This window comes from Lepisma saccharinum, chromosome 1 (assembly GCF_977018435.1).
Source record: "Lepisma saccharinum chromosome 1, izLepSacc3.1, whole genome shotgun sequence".
Lineage (NCBI taxonomy): Eukaryota > Metazoa > Arthropoda > Insecta > Zygentoma > Lepismatidae > Lepisma > Lepisma saccharinum.
This window is the reverse complement of record NC_139229.1, coordinates 84,007,966-84,029,057: the sequence shown is the minus strand read 5'-3', so window position 1 is coordinate 84,029,057 and position 21,092 is coordinate 84,007,966. Positions and strand designations below refer to the sequence as shown.

Here is a 21,092-nt window from a genome sequence, read left to right as displayed (position 1 = left end):
GCTATATTGTAAGATAACTGTAACACATATATTTCCAAAATGGCGGGCGTACTACAACTATACTCTGTCCTGGGTATCTCTGGAGCAAGGCCACGCATAGCGGCAGAGAAGGAGGGGTCGAGTGGGCAAAGCATGGCAGTAGACGCTGCTGAGAAGTCTGATAACTTCAGTAGCATTTTCCTACCCGTGTTCATTGGTAGAGCCATGGCTGTAGGCAGGGAAAAAATTTCGGGGGAAGGGGTTAATTCATAATTGTTCCCATGGGCGACGCCAGAAATTTGAATAATATAAATAATAACAATAATAATTAAAATTTCATAATAATAAAACAATTTTATTCCAGGTAGGGGGCTTACTCAATCCAGCAGATGAGTGAATATCCAGCACAAGTTGTTTTTTTTAAACGTTTCATGCAGTGTGTACTGAAATGCACAATTATTATACTTTTTTATTAAATTTTAGATAACTTCAAGAAAAAGCTTTAAAAGTTAGATGGAAATTTTAGTCATAAAGTGTTTGTTGTTCGACCTTAAAACTTAATTTTTGGAATTTTGAAAAGTGTGGAACCATTTATTCTTTTTAAAAACGGCCTGCTGCATGGATTGTAACCTCAATTTCGAACGTAATGCGCTAAGAAACTGGAGATCCTAGGTTTGAACTCCTATCAAGGGGGATTTTCGACTTTATCGGACAGGGAATTTAAAAGTTGGAAAGGGAATTTTGGGATAATCATAATTTTCAGTTTACATTCCTTGTGACGCAGGAACAACACTGGAAAGAGGATAGCAGAAGTGAAAATGGAGGGGTCGCGGGTGGGCTGCGATTCCGAGAATAAATCCTGTTTCACTCAACTTTCAGAATTCCAAATGTATGAAAATTCTAGCTCGATCGTTTCAACATTGTCTCCTTGTATTTTTGTGATGCTCGAAAAAAAAGTCTGAAAATGAGTTACAGATTTTGGTTTCTGAACTTCCATTAATCCAACATGTCAGAAGTTTCGGGGGTGGGGGGGTAGAAACCCCCCTCACTACTTGCGCAGAGACTTGTTTTCGTTCGCTTGCTCCAGAGATACCCGAGACAGAGTACTCATTTTTTTTCGAGACTTTTAAGATGCAAATTCGGTGACCATATACTACTACATAATACATGGTACCTTGTTTGTGAGAGTTTTATTTTTAAAGTAAGTGCACAATTTTTTAGCTACAATGACTAAACTAATAATGAATGTCAATTTTTTAATAACACGTGGACATATCCTACGAACATTCAGGGTGGGAGATTCTCTGGAAATCCAGGATGGGATATCCCATGGATGTCTAATGGATATTCACAATAGCTATCCACTGATCTGATCTGGACATTGTGATATCCTATGGATATCCCTGAGGGAATTGGTCTCTATGGGAACAGGCACTAATTGGAACTGAACGTGCAGAAAAGGGAAAGCCTAACAGTGTATTACAAAATGCAATGTAATAATGTATATTATATTTATCATTGTTGCTACTGATGTGAAGATTTGGGGCCACGAATCATAAAACGACAGAATAAATGTTAATAAAAATATTTTCCAAATGGATATCCACCTTGCCTTAATCAGTCAGTCTTCCCAAAGGCAATTTCTCAACTTCCCAGAGGAGATAGAGCCGACAGGGAGGTGCAGAGGGTGGTGGGTGGGCAGTCCCTATGGGTGTGGCCGAAAGGCACGCAACCGGAGGTGAAGGCTTTTCAGAGAGATTTTTGCAGTTTCTTCCTTCCAGTTCTGTCATGGAAAGTTTACAGGATCGTTTAATCTTTGGGTGAATGGATGCAGGGACAACAAAAAAGAAATATCAATATGCTGTACAGCAGAGGAAAGAAATAGTGATGGTGGCTACCTCTAATTGGCTGCTGAACATATAGAGGTTGTAGCTGTACAACAACCACAAACGTGAACAGTCTAAAGCAGGGTTAGGAAAATACAGGGTGCCTGAAAGTTTTCACCTGGCGCCTGAATGTTCAAAACCCAGTTGTACATAAAAAATGTATTTTTAACATTTCGAGTTCGCTTATGGAAATTTCAATTGCCTTTATTTTCTAAATAACGAGTACATTATGAGTTTATTTCATGTTTGTACGTTTCCTGTATCCCGTGTATCATTAAATCAGAATAATAAACATGCCATTATACATTTCTGCATTGTTGCTAGCCGAATTTTAAGATGGTAGAGACGGTCATATATATTAAATGTATTGCATAGTTATTCATGTTACCAGTTGAGCCTTCTTCAGGAAGGCCACTCAGGTGAAATAATTAATTAGTTTTTGTGCAACCTTGTATTAATTTAAAAAATAATGTTTCAAGATCATATTTCCAAATGTGTAGCTTTATGTTAATAGAATTCATGGCTTTCTTAGACCATATTTGGAGAAAATGAAGAAAATAAAAGAAAAAGAGGCTGGCTCCTGAGAAAATCGGGCTGGTGCCTGAATTACGTTAAGTAATAACAGGGTGGCCACTCTAGGACCATGATAAAATTCAAGTATACAGAAGGTCGTTTCACGTCCATGGTAACAAAGTTAGAACCCACCTCACCTTAAGAAAAACTGTGACGCCACGAGCGGTGGTGCTCCACGTGATACCCCTGTCTTGCAGCAATGGCCCTGCAGCGGAGTTTCCATTGGAGGAGACTGCGTTGAAGAACACATTGGTCCAAGCGATCATATTCCTCCTGACAAGCTTTCCAAAGACCCTCAATTGTGCGGGGCCGTCTGCTTCCCAAGGCTCGTTTCAACAACGAAAACCCACAAAAATACATGGAAGAGGCATCGGGGGATTTCACAGGGATGTCTGTAAAGGGGATTGCATGAATGCCCGTTTCACGTGCCATCCGATCCATGTATGCCTGCGTGGACTTTGCCGTATGACTGGATGCCTTGTCCTGGAGGATGACAACACGAGATGTGTCGCTGCCATAGAGAGAAGGAATATCATGCCTGTAAAGTGGCTCCGAAATATTCGTCTGGTAATAGGCTGCATTTATTTTAGCCTTTTTTCCACTCTGCGCAGTGGAAGTTTGCCATTATGGCAGTAACCACCAACAACCATGAACCCGCGTGGAAAACTTTCAGCACATTCACGTACCCGCTCAGATCGACCTCTTGCATCACTTGGACGATAGTAGATGGCCCTTTTTTTTTTTTACCACAACCCGACAGATACGCACATGCTTCATCCAGGGACACCATATACTTCCAGCGGTCCCCTGCCAGATGGCGTTCGTAGAGCTTCCGACTGTTGGTCTTCCTCTCCTGGACATGTGAGGCACGCAACTTATGAACTTGAGCCTTGTGCTTCCGCACAAGTTGTAAATCTTGGGCTATGATGCGATTTACAGTTGCAGGGAAACATTGCACTGCCTGTGCAATCACTCTTTGCGTTGCAGGGTTTTCACATCGCACCAAGGATCTCACTTTCCGCACAACATCGGAGGAACGCTTGGGCTTCCGATATGTCCGAGGTCCACTTTAACTGGTTCCAGCAACAGGTACGGTGCAAGCTTTATGGCGATTCAACACTGCATGGATGCCCTTCTTTGACGCATGGAATGCTTTTATGTCGCACTGTTGAATTATCTGGCTATAACTATAACCAACTTCGGAAAGGGCACAGATGTACCCCTCCCAAAGGACTGGAATTTTTGGTGCCTAATAAACACTCACTCACACACCAACCATCGTCTTTGCAAGTCAACACAGAGTACTTTCGTCCTACTGGCTCTGGCTGTGCCTACGTGCTGCTCCCTGGTGATCGAAATCGTTACCATCAACGTGAAACAACCTGTAACGAACCTGAGAGTTTAAGGTTTTATATTTGTAAGAAGTTAAGATTTTTAAAATGTTTGTTACTTCAAATAATGTGCAAGTTGTCACAGACAATTATAGTTAGATTGATACAGTTGTAGTTGGAACTTTTATATATGTTTATAAATACGTCAAAATCTGTTCGTGTTGACGTCACTTTCTCATCTCAGCAGAGGAAGTGAACCAACCTGAATGTTTCTCACCTGACGACAGACTGAGATTGAAAAACAGGTGAAGGTGAAAAATAATAAGAACTTGGAAACGGAGAGAATTCAAGTATAGATTTTGGGTTTCCGACTTTTCTTCTTGCCGATAAGTTGAAAGTAAGCAATTAATTATGTTCTTTGACTTTCGCTATATGTGAGGGAATTGCCCAACGTTAGTATTGAATGTTCTAGTGTTTTACTGGTAAGTGATTATGAAATATACGCGATTATAAAACTGCGTTTTAACTTTGAAAACAGTGTTGTGTTTCTTATCTACCCAGCAAGCCCTGATGATTTGCAGATTTTCATGTTCCCGACTAAAGGAGTAGCGGACTAACTTTGTGATGACTGGTGTACAACCGGGGGACGTTGCAAACCTTCTGTAATTCCCGGTTTTCAACTTTCCAAAAATTCAAGGCTACAAGCAGATGTTTTATCTATTTCAACCTTAAGTATTACCGCATCTCACCACCCACACATATACTATATTTACAGTCTGTGTGATTTCAATGTATCCAAAAATTCTAATTTAATTCAATTAAACGGTATCGTATACTATTTAAAATATTCAATTTAAGATGCGGCGTTTACATTTGCCATTTCACATACTCATACTCGAAATGCATCTACAAACACAAGTGTTATGGGATACACTAATCTAGAAAAATTGTCAATTTTTAATAATTTCAAACTCAAATTTACCTAATCAACTTCTAGATGTCAACCTGCAATAATCTCCTGCCTGACAGATAGATTGTTCTGCAAAGGACTCTAACAGAATGAACGGATTGAGAGAATTCTGTTTTATTTTCCACGCAGAATTCTTTTCTTTTCCTTCCTCGATAAAAATAAAAGCAAAACTGTGAAAAACTTGCCTTGGGTCATTTGTAAATGTACGAATTAATTTGGATTAATAAAAGTTGCAATTTTTCACGTCTACGGAGAAAAATTCAGGTAGAATTCACGCACAATTCCCGGAGCCAGGAATTCACGCTCAAGGAATTCCCGGTGAGTAGCTACCCTGAATAAGTTTTCTACTCTGGTCTAAGGGAGGTTGTAGAGCATTTCTAAATAACTTTCTTCTTTGAGGCCTCCTTTCTGTTCAAAGACGAAGGTTTTATTCTGTGAACGCATGCTCAACCAATATAGATTCATTATTGCGACTGACTTATTTCCAACAGACAGCGTACTTACCAAAAGCTAAAAATCTGCATATAATTTATGTGGAATATCAGTGTATAATCACTTTCCACTATATACTTATGGAACACTTACGTGGAATATTTTCATCTTGGCAACCTGCTTCTTCACTTCTTTCAAGTGCATCGGTCAGGTCACCTAAAAGAAGATAAATGTTGTTTTTAGAAATATAAGCGATTCCTAAATTTTACATTAAATTTCCAATTTACTTTAATCCAAATTGCTTATTGGCGTGATACAGATAAGCGGTTGGTTCATTATATGTAAATTAATACATGAATTCATTTCGGGACTACCTTATTACAGTTGTACCCTATCAGTAATAGTATAAATAAGAATTTTTAAGTTAACAATTTATGATAATCTTAATCTTTTGGGGTTGGAAGACAGTTCTGGAGGTCCAGCCCGGCATACCCCTTAAATATGCAACTGAATTGAGCTGATTTTGATTTTAAAAGTAGGGCAGTGCAATCAGTAGAAAGACAAAAAGGGGGTTTAGTAACAATTTTCAATTGCATCCATTGACGAATTATATTATGTATGTGTGTGTGTGGATGTATGTAATGTATGTATGTTTGTCTTATCTCTGTGATTCCACTAAAGAAATTTCACTAATGGAAAGTGAAATATTAGAAGTTATTGTTCACAGAATTGATTCGTTTAGGATTATAAAATGCACATCAGATACTAAGCTAGTGACGGGTCCAGGAAAAAATGAGCGGGGGGAATATTTTAATATACCACTAAATACCCAAAATGTTGACTAAGGTAGAATTTCTTGTAAAATAACGCATTATATACGTAACGTTTCCACCCTCTGACAGGGTCTTCTTCAGACAAAAATTCTCACTAAAATGCTCAGACCTGTTACAGGGTGGAAACGTTACGTGTATAGTGCGTTATTTTACATGAAATTCTACCTTGGTCAACATTTTGAGTGTTTTGTTAAACATGGAAACAAGGTTTAATGGTGTTTCCCACTAAATACCAAACAAAAATGCATTTTTGGGCAAGAAGAGCATTTATTTATCGTATTTCTCTTGCTTGTTGGGGTGGTTTTGGTCGGAGGAGTAAGGGCTCTGCGTATGAGTCGACCAGGGAAGGGATGCGTTCCTCTGTCACGGTTCTGAATACGGACAGCAGTCCTGAGAATCGTCTTTTCTTATGGGTGATATTTTGTCTGGAGGAAAGGCCCTTGAGCATCCCCTACCGCCTCCTGTTTTCCGTAGAAGTCATACACTTTTCTGGGTAGTGTAGGTTTCTAGAACAAGAGACAGGTATAAATGTTTTTAATTCTTTGTCCCTTATACCTCTGATGGTAAGAGACCTGTAGGAAGGCCAAGACGAGGATGGAGGGATAACTTTGACATGGATCTAAAGGAAATCGGTAAGGATGGAAAAGATTGGATTTATATGGACAGATGGAAGGCTGCAGCCATAAATCTTCGGGTTTAAGAAGGTTAGAGAGTTAGTTAGTTAGTTGTCCTTTGTAGCTGATGGACAATTCATCTCTCTTGTATCTCTGCTCTGTGACAAATTCCAGTTGTCCATAGCGGCCGTTCCACGCCACACCTAAATGCTCCGGGTTTTCCAGAGCAGAGAATGTTTGAATGGAAGAAACACGCTTTTCGTTTCCTCGTGGCACGGTGACATCGTCAGCAGCAATGTCGCTTTTCTGGATTCTTCCGTGTCTTCCTGATGCTTAAAAGGCTCGCCCACCTCGTGACTCATCTCCATTTGGGTGTCCAGAGGATTTTCTCTCATCCTAACAACTTTTTGTCTTAAACGCTGAAGCACGTGTGTCTCCAAAGGATGGGATGAATCACCAGCTTGACTGGATGTGAGATTTCTGATATGCTTCCAGTTGTCCTTGATTGAGATGTGTTTGGGCGCATCACCAAGTTTGTTATATCGACTACTCACCCGATACATGGACAAACTCTTCGACAAAAACAAGTCTTCTGTCTAGCGGTATGCAGTGACTCATGGTACCTTTCGAAGGAAGGATAGGGCGACAATAACTCTACAAATGGTTGAGGATACAATGTGAAAGAATGTGTTGTTACTTATATTGAAACTCTGAGTAATTGAACTCACCTTCTGGTGTTGTACAAATTACGAAACTATCGTCTATGAAGCAATATAAAGTTTAGAAGTCAGCCGCGCTAGAATTAGAATTAACTAGAATTACACCAATTGTGGAGCCTTCCCGGTGGCAACGGCGTCATCTTGTGATCAAGGGTTCTCGGTTTCGATACTCGGTGGAGACACACGACGATTTGGATTCCACTAACCTGTAGGTCCAGTCCCGATTACACATTTTGTGCAAAAAGTGGACTTAAAAACAAAGTCAGAAACAAAAGGAATACACGAATTGTGGTGGATATGTAGCAACAACTTTTGCTTAAGACCACTAAAAGTCGCCCTAGACCTACGACCTGTGCGAGCAAAGCAAAGTCATTTTCCAATATTCCTCTCCTCAAACTGATACAATATTCCAAATTGTGAAGCGTAATGGTAACGTCGTCACCTTGTAATCAAGCGGTCCCGGTTTCGATACCCCAGGAGGCCAACACTGGTTGAGATCGCACTTTAAACTGTAGGTCCAGTCCCGATGAGCCTATCTGTGCCTAAAGTGGACCTAAAACAACAATTGAAATAAACACAAGTATGTGCTTAAATCCTTCTAGTACAGTCGGCCTCCATGGCGGAGGGGTTAACACATCGCCCTACGACGCCAGAGATCCCGGCCTGGGCATAGATGTTTGTGAGTGTCCATTCATGAAGTTCATCGTATCATCACTCATCCCTATCTTCATAATTAGCCAAAAGTGGCACAAAAGTGAAGTGAAATCAAGCAAATCAAACCTTCTTGAACATTCAAGTAAACCCCGTACAGGTAGCTGTGATAGTGATACAAAGTAGGTTCATGGAGCTACGAGACGTTCACAGATATTTAAACAACATCGAAAGCGAACCACACGAAGATTCATTTGAATGAACTAGAAAGAATTCGAAGCAGATGGAATTCTTCCACAAATTATAATAGCTATCGTACCAGTTTTTGCAAGAGGGAATGAATATGGAAAAACGATTTTGTCGCCTGAAGCCACGGGTCGACCACGGTCTTTATTGCAGACGTTAAGTTTGGTTGATTGTATTTATAAATGTCAAAGCAGAGGTAGAGGAACTGGGCAATAAAGATGTTAATTGAAGAGTAATAGTTAATTTTAGACGTTTTGGGGGCGATCACTTAATTTCAGACGTTTGTGTGTTGGGGAGGGGCACTGGTTGTTATTCATAATTTCATGGATTGGTTGATTTGACATATTTTTGTTTGCTTATTGCCACTTTTGGTTAATCACGAAGATGTGAATGGGTGATGGTAAGGAACAAAGTTGACAAAGAACACCCATGTCTAGGTCGGGATTCAAACCTGGCGTCGTATCGCGTTGTGCTAACCATTCCTTCACGGAGATCGACCCTTGACTTAATTGTTACTTTTGAAGTTCCCTGCGGTATTGCCCCCGTTCTCCCTTCCCTTAATCTGCCCCAGGAATCACATTCTTTTCATCCTGCGTAAAGTGGGGCAGGTAGGCAGAGGTTGACGCACCCAGGGTGACAAAGCGTTTCTTTAGCGTGGTTTATGCTTATGAGAATCTTTACTACGCACCGGCAATAAATGTTCTCCGTCCATTGATGAAGAGTCGTAAATGTTTTATGGCTCCTCCAGAAGACCCGCTCCCGTCGCCGAGTACAACCAGAAGGAGAAAATGGCTTCTCGTGTTATCAGGCAGGGCTTATCGATCGGGAAGTATCTCCATGTAAATTGCTGTAGAGAAAAATCTGCGTGTTCCATCTGAAGGCAGCGATAAGAGACTCTTTTATTAAGACGAGGCCCTTCGCGTGGCTGCCAGGGATCGATTCGGCTACAAGTCATGCAACTGGTCCCTTGCGTCGGTATCGATCGGAGGTCTTCTTGACGGAGAGGCTTTCGTACATTGTTTTCTATTGGAGGGGAGGGGGAGTGGAGATGCCAGCATGTTTAAGATTCACCTGCAAGTAGGGATGGTACCAAGGCGAGACGAGACTTGGTATAGTCTCAAAAGTGAGATGATGAGTTTTAAGTCCATTGTATGTACATTTAGGCTAATCGGGACTGGACCTACACTTTAAAGTGGCATCCGACCCACTATGTTCCTCCACCGGGTATCGAACCCAGCACCCTTTGATTACAAGGCGACGACATTGCCACTACGCCATTGAGAGGCCTCTTTCCCCGAACGGAACCATCAGATCTTGTGTCATGATCAGCGACAGTTGAAAATCAACAGACCCATTTTCAGGTGGTTTAGAATGTTCTTCTTGCAAGGGGAGTAGATTCTCGAGGACGAGGGATTACCCCACAATGCACACGCTAACCCTGCCAAACCAAGGTTCTTGATTTTTTACCCCAAGTGATTGTGTTTCACCAGAGCACCTTGTAACCATTTTTTCAGCTCAAAAACCCAAAATAATTTTTAGATGGTGGTGGTCAGTGCATAGGGACTAGTCGTCTGTGTTATCCGATTTTCTGGCCCGGAGTCCGCTAGTGTTTTGAGTTTTAAGTCCACTTTTATGCACATATATGAAGTTAGTTTAAGTGGGACCCGAACCACTATGTGTCTCCCGGGTATCTAACCCGAGACCCCTTGATTATAAGGCAACGACGTTAAAGCTACGCCATCGGGAAGGCCTCCGCTATTGTTGAATTATATTCACGATGCTGATCGACACAAAAATTTTAAGGTTTCGAGACTAGTAATCGAACCTAGGACCACTAACACAAAAGAGCCAGAACTAGCCAGTCGGCTATATGGGATGCTTGTACTATCAGCAAGAAAAACATTTTGGCAGAATGAGTGGAAACAGTATTTTTAACTTCGGCACAAATTGTGGATTGGGATCGGCAATGGGGCAGGCCGAAATATGTAGACGTTGATTGATTGATTTGCTTTATTTTACTTTGCTTTTTGTGCCACTTTTGACTAATTTGCGAAGATGGGAATGAATGATGATATGATGAAATTCATGAATGGACACTCACAAACATGCATGCCCAGACCGGGATACCTGGCGTCGTAGGGCGATGTGCTAACCCCTCCGCCACGGAGGCCAGCTGTACTAGAAGGATTTAAGCTCATGCTTGTTTTTATTTAAGTCCACTTTATGCACAGATAGGCTAATCAGGACTGAACCTACAGTTTAAAGTGCGATCTCAACCAGTGTTGGCCTCCTGGGGTATCGAAACCGGGACCGCTTGATTACAAGGTGACGACGTTACCATTACGCTTCACAATTTGGAATATTGTATCAGTTTGAGGAGAGGAATATTGGAAAATGACTTTGCTTTGCTCGCACAGGTCGTAGGTCTAGGGCGACTTTTAGTGGTCGTAGAAAAAGTTGTTGCAACATATCCACCACAATTCGTGTATTTCTTTTGTTTTTGAGTTTGTTTAAGTCCACTTTTTGCACAAAATGTGAGACATCCATGCCCAGGCCAGGATTCGAACCCGGGACCCCTGGCGTAGTAGCGCGATGTGCTAACCACTCCGCCACGGGGGCCGGAAAATATGTAGACGTGTGTGAATCGAGTGACAAGACGGGATTCGCCTGGTTCAGATTAGTGGGCGGACACAATTCAAGCGCGGTGTGTGGAAACTTTGGTATCGAGTGTGTAAAGTGTAGAAACAGAGCGAGGAGATACGATTTCAATGGTGGAAGAAACGAAAACTAACACGGAGAGAAAAGAGGAAACAGGGTGTATATAGAGAGGGATATGCAAAAAACGCATATGTGTATGGAATTGTACGCACAGCCGCAAAGGCTCATACGGGAAATAAGCCTCTATTCTATTCTAAATCCTGTATTATCAATTTAGTAAACATTTGACCAGTGGTGTACATGTAAAGTAATGGCTGTTACATCAGCGACCGGGTTCAGAATCCCTTCTCTATCTTCTCTTGTCAAACTCCACTTAGGGGCCAAGATAAACAGGCCGAAAACACCCTTGGGATTATTAACATGACTCGCTTCACATCTTCGGCGAGCGAACAAGATAGTTTGTTGGTCAGAACTGGCGATGAATCGAAGAATAAAAGACGTGAAGAGGCATGTTGCGATAAAAAAGAAGAGCACAAAAAACCACGCATTGGCTGCCGTGCTCCCAATGGCTGTTATGCGTGAAATGCGCTGAGTAACCGCTGTACTCCGAACTCGCCTCCGCTGATTTCCAGGAAACGCGAACGGGAGACAGCGGGATGAGACGCCCCACAAACACCCCACGGGACGAGGGGTGAAAGGGGGCGTAAACAATGCTCTGCATAAGAGTGCAAACAAGACTGGACAGCCAGCGCCTGTGAAGACCATCTCGTGGTAAAAGTGATTGAAGATCTGGTTTGTCGCTGTCTCGTTAGTTTCGTTATTGACGCAGGCTTGCTGTCATAAAAAAATGAAAATCCGATGCATATTTTCGTTTTAAAAAGTTTTTACAGCTAACTTTGCACTATTTGATGTCAATAAGTGGTTTCGGTTTTATGTAACATATTACCACAGGCGGGCTCGTACCCAGGATTTCTTTGAAGAAGGGGCCAGATCCGAAAATGTCCCTATATATGTGTGGAGAGAGAGAGACAGAGAGGGGAGCAGGCTGTAGTTGAAATGTTTTTATTAAGTGTTAGGTTTTATGTTTAACAAAGAGAAGAACAGAAATGCTGCGAGGTTCATTGAATTAGGTTATTTTGCGTTACTTGGCCAAGTTTCTCTAATCGCAACTATTATGATGAGCGACGAATGAAGAAACTGATGAAGGAACACGCATTAAGCTATGCAAGAATTAAATCGAAGTTTTTACAAATTTGAAAATGTTATTTGCATAGTTTTTTTTCTAGGTTAATATTGAAATATTTCATGGCCCCTCCCCTGGGTACGGGCGTGAGCAGGACCACAGAGCGCTACGACGTCAGAGGTTACGGATTCGAAGCCCGTCCTGGGGATGGGTATTCTTTGTAAGTGTTCCTTCATCAATTTCATCATATCATCACTCATCGTAGTCTACTGGTTAACCTTACTCATTAGCGTATCCCTTCTACTTCAATGCGTAGACTTTCATTTCTTTTTCTTTTATTTGTGTAATTTGGACATTACTCAATTGAGCTTATTACAAATACGTCTGGTTTCACGTGACGGATCTCTCTCCGTCGTCGCCTTGTAATCAAGGAGACCAGGGTTCGATACCCGGGGGGATACACACTGTGGTTCGGATCCCACTAAACTGCAGGTCGTTTCCCGATTAGCTTTACTGTAAATAAAGTGGACTTAAAACACCAACTCAATGAGTTAATCAATCAATCTCCCTCTTGTGAATGCATGATGCGCGTCAGTAATTTATCGCCAGCGTTTGACAACTAAAATCATTTTGTAGAAATTTGTACAGCTAATTTTAACAGAACCTTTACTAACATTAACAATTGTTGATTTTTCTGTTCATTTTCCGCTTTTTGTACGTGTAAGTATTTTTGCAAAACTTGATATCTTTAGTGTAATTAGTAGTACTATTCAAGCCAATTGTGAGTATATCATCATCATCATCATCATCAATATTCTACCATGAATCAAATTTTTTCTAGAAATTAATTAATTTCATCCATATATTTAATGGAAAGTTGGTCCCCACTTGACATTTCACGAAACTTAGCGTACACCGTGTGAAAATTTTGGGACTTCAGAACTGGCTTCTGTACAAGTACGTGAAGTAAAAACGAGCCAAGAACTGTTAGAATATTTATAATTGACAAAATATGAATGCTGTCAAGTCTGTACGCGTATAATGAACAAAGGAGGCTAAGAGTCTGACATGGCTGCTTCAACACCTTCATCTTATTTTGAGGAAATTCGAGGCCAGTTGTGTCACGTAATGTTATGACTCCGTCCACCAAGAGGCAGCCAACAATGCGAATAGAATTCTTCGCAAAACTCGTTCCTTCTCAGCTGGGACACATAATTTCTTTTGGTTTACGCGACTGACAATAGATGTCACTACCATGCATTTCTCAGTACAAGGAAATCCTTCGTAGCATAGAAAATCATAAAAAACGTTACTTCTTATTTTGTAACCTACTCTTACTTTTTTTTACTTCAAAGTCCTCAATCCTTTTTGTTTGTGGGAGGATATGTTAAAAGTTACTATCTGGAGATAAATATATTTGTTCTGTTGTGTATGTACGCAGTGGTTAATTTATGCACACACGTAGGTTCATCGTAGAATTAACACCATCACTGGGATTCATAATTACAACGATTTAATACACAACTTACAGATCCATTTCCAAGCGTTTTTGTACATCAATTAACTTTACGAATGTTGATAATAAATTATGATATTAAACAATTCAAACTTTATCCACACTTAACGCGTTCCAAATTGAGTTTTATGTCCAAGAGTGTGTCAAACTAATAAAAGCGAGCAAAGAAGTTTTAGTCGATGACAAGCTTTGCTGTTGAGATATTCTAATCGGAAGTGGGCTTGAGTTTTAAACTGGGATCCGAAACAATACACTGTGTCCCCACCGGTAATCAAATCAGTGACCCCCTGATATCAAAGGAGAAGAGAAGAGTCTTGTCGTGTCTCTCGAGTGAGGAAGCCTCGTCTCGGGAATGTCTCGTTCTCGCCCTCGAGCCGACTTCCGCTGCGGAGTGCTGCACATCGCGCCACGACGCCAGATATATCCGGGTTCGAATCCCGGCCTGGGCATGGGTGTTCATCAATTTCATATCATCACTCATCCTCAGAGTCGCGATTAGCAAAAAAAATGACAGAAAAAGCGACGCTAGATAACAATAATGAAATCAACATCAAATCTCGGCTTCGTCATCTTCCGCAAGTGACTCAGAATGCCTTGCCTTTGAAGATGTGGCTTAAGATGTCTCAGGTTCAGCAGTCTCAACACTATGCTTGCCTAACTCAGCAGTTGCGGAAGGAATGTCTAAAATGGGATTTTACTCCTTGGGAACTTTTTCGAAGTCGCCAATGGCAGACGGTCATCAGCAAGGATGGTTGGTACCAATGGAAGGATGAAAGAAAAGTTAACTATGAATCCTACATTCTTGTACTGACCTGACATGAACTTTGTCGCCGTGGAGCAGAGGCCAGGGCGGAGATAGCTAATTCCCGGCGGAGGTTTTCGTTTCATCGAGGGCTTTCATCAGCCGCCGCCCACTAGAGTGTAATTGGCGGTCAACGGGAGACGACATTCGAGTCCTCTTCCACCTCATTAGCGACAGCTTGAGGTAGTTAAGTGATTTTCACGTAAGGTCTCCACTTTTAGTTAAAAATAGAGTCGTCTGCCTTCGTTTCTTGTCACCAGGAGGTTGCAAAGGACGAAATTTGATTTATATTTCATTTTTGTTATTTAGCGTCGCCTTTGGCCATTTTTGGCTAACGCTACGATGAGCATGAGTGATTGATTTATTGAGTTGGTGTCCACTTTTTGCACAGTCAGGCTAATCGGGACTGGGCCTACAGTTTAAAGTGGGATCCGAACCACTATGTGCCTCCATCGGGTATCTAACCCGAGTCCCTATGAAGCCCTACCTGGCGTCGTAGCGCGCTGTGGTAATCACTGCCACGGAAGTCGGATATACCTTAATTTTGCATCCTAAGTTCACTTAGTACTAACTGTCGAATAACAACCCTCTGAAATGGAATAAATATTGTATCACAATTACTTCAATCAGCAATTTAACCATACACTAACACCGCCCTCCCCGAGCTGAAAATTTTTGATAAACCCCTGACTTTAATAGAAACAAACCGAAGCTACGGACGTTTATTTTCAGATCATTTTGCGTTGGTTAAAGAACACGTCCTTCCAAAATGAAAAGAAAACCTGGCGAAACGCATGGATTAAAATTTGGAGGTTTGGACACCCTACAAAGAATAGAATGGAAAGAAAGATAAGAAAAGGCACATAATGAAATAAATGAGGCTGTGTTGAAAGAAGAAGAAGAAACGTTTAAGAAACGTGGTAAATCGATCTGAAAGAACGGAAATTTCCTAAAACGTCGGTGCTTTTTACCTTAATCTCCCCAATCGATGTAAAGAAAAGCCAACCATTGAAGTCAAAGGCAGGAACAACCTAATTCAGCGTCCATTCGTATCTCCAGCCTCACGCAAAGGTTTCGACCGTTTGCCGCTAGAGGTCCTGAGCGTCGCACATGATCAAACGCCTCCGCAATGGTTCAGCTTCGCATTGACGGTAAATGAAGAATGGAAGAAAGACAAAGCAAAATTAACAATAATGAGAACAGCAAAAACTTGGCTCTGGGCGATCGGAAGTTGGCCATGGAACCAGGTGGACAAACATCAAAGACCGCTTTCGCCGTCTCTCGTTTCGAAGCTTACAATTCTTCATGAATTCTGATCTGGAGTCACGTGGGATTCGTTGTCTTTAGATTTCCAGAAATCAGTTTCTTTGCGGTCGGGAAAGCCTCGGTTGCCATTGACTCAATTCAGATGAAGCGAATTCACCAAAGAGGAAGTCTTTCGTTCTTGAAAGATACAAATGCTCGCTAAGAACTTGGGTGTCAATTGTGTAGCAAAAAACTTTTCTTTACTGTCGCCGACTTGGCATAAATTGTAGATATCAAGATATTATACAAACATGTATAATACCTTGATATCTACAATTTATGCACTGCGGAAGAATATGTGTAAAGAAAATGTACATAGCTTTGTCATGGTTTTTCTTCAAAATAATAAAGAATAACATCAGAATATTAGAATGCCCTTTATGCAATAATCAAATACAGTTTTTCCACACAATATTGGTGCCAAATAAATGGAAACCTTGGTTTTTGCTTAATTTCCAGGATACTTAGACACTACGAAAATCGCGCTGTATTTTGAGGTGGTCTAGCCCGTAGGGCATCTCACTGCCACGCGGGAAACCCAGGTTTGATTCCCGGGGTGGGTGATCTAAGGTCGGAATTCTCCCCACCTTGTCCCAGCATAAACCGGCTCAGGGGCTCACCCAGCCTGAAATCAATGGGTACCTGGGGGTAACCCTGGGTGGGGGGAAAGGCGGCCGAAGCATGGTGCTGATCACATCACCTCCAAAATGATCGAGATCTAGAATGTGTGGGGGCCCTATCCCCAGATCTCCTAAATGCGCCTTCATGGCACGCTGATATATGCACGGGGAACTTTATTTACCTTATGACGAAAGACGAAAAGGCCGGAAAATTATCGGCAGTTATCGCTGATTAAAATTGAACCGATAGTTTACGATAAGGATACATCGGCAAAAGCAACACAAACCCCGTAGAGAACAATCCTGGCTGTGGAGCCACGCACCAGAACCTCGTCAGCCTGCAAAAAGTGCAGCGCAGGGGCTACTAAGTTTAATGGTTGACATTTTGGTGCATTCACGGAAGTTCAGGGGTGTACCCTAGAAATTTGCTATTTGTGATCAACCTGTGAAGTCTCTTTCCATTATCACCCTATTGGTGTAAACTCAGTTTTAATGACGTGTGGCTGAATCATCTTCAACGCCTACAATCCCATAAAGCCTCCCGTGTTTATTTTTTGTGCAAAAAGCGGGGGATAAATGCCATTTGCCTTCATAGGTACATACGAGAAAGAGCAATGAATCAGAAAAGTTGCTCATGTTCGCGGTGTTTCTTACATTTAGCTGGAACGTTCCAGGTCCCTTTGGCCAGAATCCAAGGGATTCCTCGGTTGAGACGAGGAACCGTGGACGTTGATTCCACTTACAGAAATAGCGCATTTTGGTTGATGGACTTGAAGATAACTCTTGTGAATCACCGCCAGATGTCCGAGCGCCAGAATTCTTTCGTATTCTTCTGCTGTGTATAAAATCCGCTATTCATCTGTTCCGGCCTCTTAGACCTTGGACATCTCTAGACGTATAGGTGAGTCCCGCTTTCCCTATATTGTCTCTCAAAATTTCATTGAACGGTTGGTGTTGGTTAGATTAATCCCTCTTTCCGTAGCAGTGGCTGTCGATTCGCTGACATAAAAATATGTACGTCAGCGAATTTCGAAGTTCAGCTACGGATTTAGTTTCCAGATAAGGAATAGTTTAATGTCCAAAGCGTTTCCCCGCAACGTCTTCTATTCTGAAGTTGATGTTCGGGTGTTCTGGAAATTAGACACGTTTATAAATCTTTTTAGAAGAACGGGAAGATCCAAGGGCGCCCGCAGGATTTTTTCTCGCTCGGGGGAAGGGGGGGAGGCGGTAGAGTAAGATTTCACATTTTGCTCTTCACTCAAACTTAGCTATATTTTACGCTATTATTATTACATTATTACTATTATTATTATAAAAATCATAAAATTGAAATTCAAAATACTTTGGAGTTGTTGACAAGTTCAGACTTGAGTCCAGTATTTAAACAGAAAGTGGATTCGACTTGCTTCTGTTCCGTAAACATCTATAAATTGTTTGTGAATAGTGCTTTGTCTTTTTGTACTTTTTCACGATGCACAGATATCAAACACTTTTCGGGATACAGAAAAGTAGAGAAATTCCATAGGATCATATCTAGAAGTGGTTAACTATTAAAACATTAAAATGCCGACCAAGGAAAACTTTTATAGTGTATAAAAAATATACATAAGAACAGGGTCGTCTGAAGAAGACCCTGTTAGAGGGTGGAAACTTTACGTTTTTATATATTTTATACTATAAAAGTTTGCCTTGGTCGGGATTTTAATGTTTTATTAACATGGAAACAAGGCATAACTGTGTTACCATTGATTAATTATGTATATACATATAAAGAAAAAAAATCGTTGTACTTAAAATATTATTATAACAAGTGCATTAAAAATGTGAAGTTTGAACATCTAAAACAAACATAGGCTGGTTTTTCACAATCTGTAAGAGAATGTCACCAAGAGAGAAGGCACACCAACCTCAGCTCACGCTCTTCCTGGACTCGTAGAGCATAAGGCATTTCTCGAGGGAGGTGTAAGCACAATGTTGAAACTAAAATGAATTGTTTCCGCTTGGTCTGGCAGTTACAAGCGCGTAAATTCAAAACGACCCGTATTCCCCTGCGACGCGATTTTCCCCGGGCTACCCTAATCAATTATGTTATTGTAGTTGCTGATATTTGATTGTTAATGTGAATATCTTTCCTCTCTTTCAGATTCGTGTAGTGTAATACGCGGACGCGCTGCTTAGTTACGAGTGTTACAAAATACAGAGGAGGACATCATCACCATAACTGAAAGGTATTGTTAATATTTTTTAAAGCTATACTGTAGTAAGCAGGGGTGCCCACAGGGGGGGCGGGGGGGCGCAAATTGCGCCATCGAAATTTTTGGGGGGATTTTTTCCTTAATGTAATATAAAATTCAACATTTATATATTATTTCCAAAATAAATGTAAACACGTTTACACCTTAGGTACACCATATTTAATCCATTAGATGAAGAAAATGAAGTATTTTGAGGTAGCGATGATACTCACAGGTGGGTTTGTGAACTCACGTTATGTCCAAGCATTTTTTTGGGGGGGAGGACGATTTTGTGTGATGGAGATTTGATGTGAAACAGTACAGCGTTTGGCACAAGTTGAATTACGTTATTAACTATCCATTGCTGTTACATAAATAGCAAATTCTAGACTGCCAAGGAAATTGTAACGGGTAATATTATTATTAAGGAAGTGGGATATCCAACTCTTACACATTGTGTCTTAAATCGACACGTGGATTCTGGTGGGGGATTGAGAATTAAACGTTGGTGGAGGGGGAGGGGCAATATCCGACTATTGAATATCATTGTTAAATCTTAGATTATCGTGGGAATTTTAGTTAGGGGGGGGGAAGTTAAGCATTAAATTTATTGGGGATATCAAACCCTTGTGTATTAATATTACGTCTGAGATTGTAGCGGAAAATGTGGTTTGAAGATTTTTTTTCTTTTGGAGGGAGTAATATCTAGGTTGAAGGGTTGAATATTAAATTTGAGGCGAGGAGATATGGAGCTCTTAATAAAGTGTAAAATCTTAGATTGTCAAGGGATTTCTTTAGGGTTCGAACATTATATTTGGGGACTATATTTAGCAATATGGTATGCACACGTTTCGGCGCCGAACATGGGAAAAGAGAAGCTGTGAAAGAGTAAATATCGAGGGATCCTATGAAAGTACTGAAGTCCCATTAAATTAATATTCTTGCAAGCCTGCAAAGAAATGTATATAAAAATTTTCTTGCTCGCTTCGCGTTGCGTTACAAAAATGTGTGTCTCGCATTTTCATGAGACGATTATGAACAATTATACTGTAGCTGCATTACAATACATAAACAATATTCTCTATATTTATTAATAATATAATTCCTTGAAATATAATGTTTAGTGTCGGTATATACTGCTTAATTTAAAGCAGGTGAGTCATTTGGATGATATGGTTCTATTAGCAATATTATTCTATTATTGATTCCCTGTGGGCTATGCTGCAATAGTTGTACTAACTGTGTACTTGCACATTACTCGATAAAACAGGAAAATAAATAGTGTCAAATTCGCAATTTCTAACTTATTGTTGCAGGGTAATTTTGCTTTAGCAAGTGAAATTTGCACTGAAGACGAAATCCATGTTGTTATTGCTATGGATTATTAAAAAATGTAATTACCCCAAGCAGTGGGGGTGAGTTCTTTGAAGGAGGCACCTTATTATATTCTCGTCCCGGCCTTAGGAATTTCTAGCTTGGGTTCTGTAATTTTCGATCTTAAGTTGTATAAGAGGGCCTCCCCGATGGCACAGTGGTAGCGCTGTTGCCTTGTAATTAAGGGGTCCCGGGTTCGATACCCGGTGGAGGCACAAGTTGTTCGGATCCCACTTTAAACTGTAAGTGCAGTCCCGATTAGCGTTACTGTGCATAAAGTGGACTTAAACCAACAAATCAATCAATCAATCAATCAAGTTGTATAAGACTTTGTGTTAAATACCCAAATTGTGGGTTATTGAAATCTTGTTCTCCAACCACAAACACTGTTTAAATACAAATTTATATAATTATGACAACTGAGATTGCTAGCTTTCCGTTATTTCGAAAATTTGAACCATTAACAAATATGGACAGATTTGCGGGCTATTTTATTAAAATAAAATGAATTATTACGTATTTTGAGGGGCAATGCATCCACTGTCTAGCTGGGGGATGGTAACCTCTGTTTAAGGAGGACGGGCAGATAGATCAAGTATCGTGTTCAATAAAGCTTAAAGAAAACGTTACCTTCAGCAGACACGCTATCGTAATTAAAATACTTCATGTGGATTACCACATGATTTGGGGGGACGCATGACGAGATTTGGGGGGGATTGCGCCATTGGCCTTGGGGGGATGGGCACCCCAGGTAGTAAGGAAACTTAGACAGCTTAATGGTTGAACTTTCTTGCCGCTTTTGGCTCATCGCGACATTCAATGCCTTATCAAAAGTAGCCGAACTCCTTGGTGGAATGGTTAGCGCCAGGCGTCCCCATTGATTACTGAATTGCTTCCAAGCGACACATGCACCTTGTCTCGGTCTGAGAGCTCCCCACAAGGAACCAAACTGACAATTGCCCGTCGACCTGCTTTCGACAACTAGATGTCTTATTTCCGGAATATCTTCCGTACGCCTACTTGGCCCTTCATTCAAGTGCACTTGGCCAAAGTTAAAATTTTAGTTTACAAAACGTGAAAATACAATGTTGGGAATGACATCGGTTAATTTCCACGTTGCAGTGCGAGGTTAAAAAAGAGAAAAGGAAATATTGACTTGAAGAGGA

The 21,092-nt window shown here is 40.9% G+C and overlaps 1 protein-coding gene across 2 annotated transcripts in view; it reads left to right on the top strand.

Annotated features, from left to right (window-relative positions):
- The window catches only part of LOC145997198 (uncharacterized), a 304,738-nt gene that overhangs the window by 28,587 nt on the left and 255,059 nt on the right, over positions 1-21,092 (top strand). For both annotated transcript variants that reach the window (XM_083133947.1, XM_083133956.1), the window contains exon 2: positions 18,462-18,546. The gene's annotated coding sequence lies outside the window, so the exon portion shown is untranslated. The remainder of the gene's footprint in view (positions 1-18,461; positions 18,547-21,092) is intronic.